This window comes from Prionailurus viverrinus, chromosome B4, assembly GCF_022837055.1.
Source record: "Prionailurus viverrinus isolate Anna chromosome B4, UM_Priviv_1.0, whole genome shotgun sequence".
In the NCBI taxonomy this organism is placed as follows: Eukaryota; Metazoa; Chordata; class Mammalia; order Carnivora; family Felidae; genus Prionailurus; species Prionailurus viverrinus.
The window spans coordinates 36393699-36397069 of NC_062567.1; the positions used below are offsets into that span (position 1 = coordinate 36393699).

Sequence of the window (3371 nt, forward strand, 5' to 3'; positions counted from 1 at the left end):
AAAAGAGAACATTAATAAAATTAAAAGCTGAATTTTTAAAGAAGGTCAATAAAATTAATGACCTCTAGCCAGACTGATCAGGAAAATAAATAGAGAAGATGAAAATTACCAATATCAGGAATGAGAGAAGCGACATCCCTACAGACTCTACAGATATCAAAAGAATAATAAAGGACTATTATGAACAACTCTAAGACAATAAATTTGGTGACTTCACCAAATGAATATACTCTATGAAAGATCCAGACTACTAAAACTCACTCAAGTAGAAATAAATAACCTGAATAGCTACCTATTAAAGAAATTTATAGTTAAAAACTTTCCCAAGGAGAAAACTTCAGACCCAGATGACTTTACTGGTAAGTTCTATTAAGTATTTAAAGAAGATATAATATCCATTCTCCATAAACTCTTACAGAAAATTGATGAAAGGGAAACTCATTCAATGAGGCCAGCATTACCACTTACCAAAGCCAGATAAAGACATTACAATAGAAAAAAAGAAAGCTCTGTAGATCAATATCCCCATGAGCATAGATGCAAACATTCTCAAGGACATTTTAGGAAATCAATTACAATATGTAAAAATAGTAACTCATTATGATAGTGTGGAATTTATCCTAAGAATGTAATTTTGGTTTACCACTCAGAAATCAATCAGTGTAATTTAACAAACTAAAAAGGATTATAATTGTCTCAAGCAGAAAAAAAATATTTGTCAAAATCAATACCATTTCTGATAAAAATTCAGAAAATCAAGGATAAATTGGAACTTCTTCAACTTGATAAAGGACATCTATGAAAAAATCTATGAAAACTTTATATTTAATACTGAAAGGCTGAAGGTTTTCACCCTAATATCAGGAACAAGTTAGACATGTTTCTTTTCTCCTTGTAGTAGAAGTGTCAGCCAGTACAATTAGGCAAGAAAAAGTAAAGGGCAACTGGGTTGGAAAGGAGAAGTAAAACTGTCTTTATTTGCAGATGACATTATATTACAGAGAGAAAATCCCGAAAAGTTAACAACAAAAAAACTATTAAAACTAATAAATGAGTTCAATAAAGTCAACATCAATATACTAAAATCAATTTTATTTTTAAGTACTAACAATAAACAACCTGAAAATGAAATCAAGAAAATAATTCCATTCACACTAGTATCAAAAATAATACAGTATTGAGGATTAAATCTATCTAAAGATGTTCAACTGTAGATTACAAAACATTGCTAAAAGAAATTAAAGAAGATCTAAATAAATGGAGAGACAATCCATGTTCATGGATTTCAAGACTCAACATTATTAAAATGGCAATCCTTCTCAAATTCTAGGTAGATTGAATGTAATCTCTATAAAAATTTCAGCTTTTTAAAAATAGAATTAGGCGGGGAGCCTGGGTGGCGCAGTCGGTTAAGCATCCGACTTCAGCCAGGTCACGATCTCGCGGTCCGTGAGTTCGAGCCCCGTGTCGGGCTCTGGGCTGATGGCTCAGAGCCTGGAGCCTGTTTCCGATTCTGTGTCTCCCTCTCTCTCTGCTCCTACCCCATTCATGCTCTGTCTCTCTCTGTCCCAAAAATAAATAAACGTTGAAAAAAAAATTAAAAAAAAAATAGAATTAGGCAATAAAATTCTAAAATTTATATGAAAATGAAATGAACCCAAGTAGAAAAAAATGGAGGACTTCTTGATTCTAAAACTAACCATCTTGATTATTAAGATTAAATTTTTGGTAAGTTTTTAATAAATCTTTTACATAAGGATAGAAATACAGATCAATAGAACAGAAATGAGAGTCCAGAAATAAACTTGTACGTTTATGATAAGTTGATTTTAGACAAAACTGCAAAGGAATTAAATGGGGCAAAGAATCACTTTTTCAACAAATAGTTCTGAGACAAATGGAAGTCCATATACAAGAACAAGGATTAAGATCGTTGCCTCACACCATACACAAAAATTAACTTTAAAAATTGATACATTAGCTCTTTCCCATCTTGCAAGTTGGTGGGCAAAAAATATGAGAAGATTGATACTAAGGAGAAGAAACCTGAAGCCAAAAAGGCTGATGCTGGTGGCAAGATTATGAAGGGTAACCTCAAGCCTAAAACACCAAAGAAGGGGAAGCCCCACTGCAGCCCAAACCCTGTCCTAGTCAGAGGAATTGGCAGATATTCCCAATCAGCTATGTATTCCAGAAAGGCCACGTACGAGGAAGTGTTCAGCAGCCAAATGCAGGGTTGAAAAGAAAAAGGAGAAGATTCTTGCTACTGTCACAAAACCCATTGGTGGTGAAGAGAATGGTGGTACCAGAGTGATTAAACTTCACAAAATGCCTAGGTATTATCCTATTGAAGATGTGCCTCAAAAGCTATTAAGCCATGGCAAAAAACTTGTCAGTCAGCATGTGAGAAAACGGTGAGCTAGCATCACTCCTGGGACCATTCTGATCATCTTCACTGGGCGGCACAGAGGCAAAAAGGTGGTTTTCCTGAAGCAGCTTAGAAGTGGCTTGTTTCTTGTGACCGGACTGCTGGCCCCCAATTGAGTTCCTCTGCATAGAACATACCAGAAATTCATCATTGCTACTTCCACCAAAATTAATATCAACAGTGTGAAAATCCCCAAACATCTTCACTGATGTTTACTTCAAGAAGAAGTTGTGTAAACCTAGACATCAGGACAGTGAGATCTTTGACCCAGAGAAAGAGAAGTATGAGATTATAGAGGTTGGTCAAGAAGCTATGGATTCAAAAATTCTGCCAAAAATCAAAGCTGTTCCTTAGCTTCAGGGCTACCTCCACTCTGTGTTTTCTCTCACAGATGGAATTTATCCTCACAAATTGGTGTTCTAAATTTCTTATACAGAACCTAATTAAATAACTGATCCACTTCCAAAAACACAAAACAAATGATAAATAAAAAATTGATAAATTGGACTTCATCAAAATTAAGTGTTTGTGCTTGATTTTGCTTTTATTTTAGAAAGTCAAAGAAGCCACACAATGGAAAAAAATATTTGCAAATCATATATCTGATAACAGACTTATATCCAGAATATACAAAGACCTCTTATGACCCAATTATAAGAAGACAAACAACCCAAGTAAAAAATGGGCAAAATATTTTAATAGACATTTACCAGAGAAGATACATGAGGGGTACCTGGGTGGCCCAGTCAGTTAAGCATCCAACTTCAGGTCAGGTCATGATCTCACAGTTCATGGGTTCAAGCCCTACGTCAGGCTCTGTGCTGACAGCTCAGAGCCTGTAGCCTGCTTCATATTCTGTGTCTCCCTCTCTCTCTCTGCTCCTCCCTCATTCACACTCTGTCTCTCTCTCTCAAAAATGAATAAACATTAAAAAAATTAAAAA

General features: G+C 34.9%; 1 pseudogene; it reads left to right on the top strand.

Moving 5' to 3' along the window:
• Positions 1-347: 347 nt before the first annotated feature.
• LOC125170549 (60S ribosomal protein L6-like) lies at positions 348-2851 on the top strand (annotated as a pseudogene).
• Positions 2852-3371: the final 520 nt, after the last annotated feature.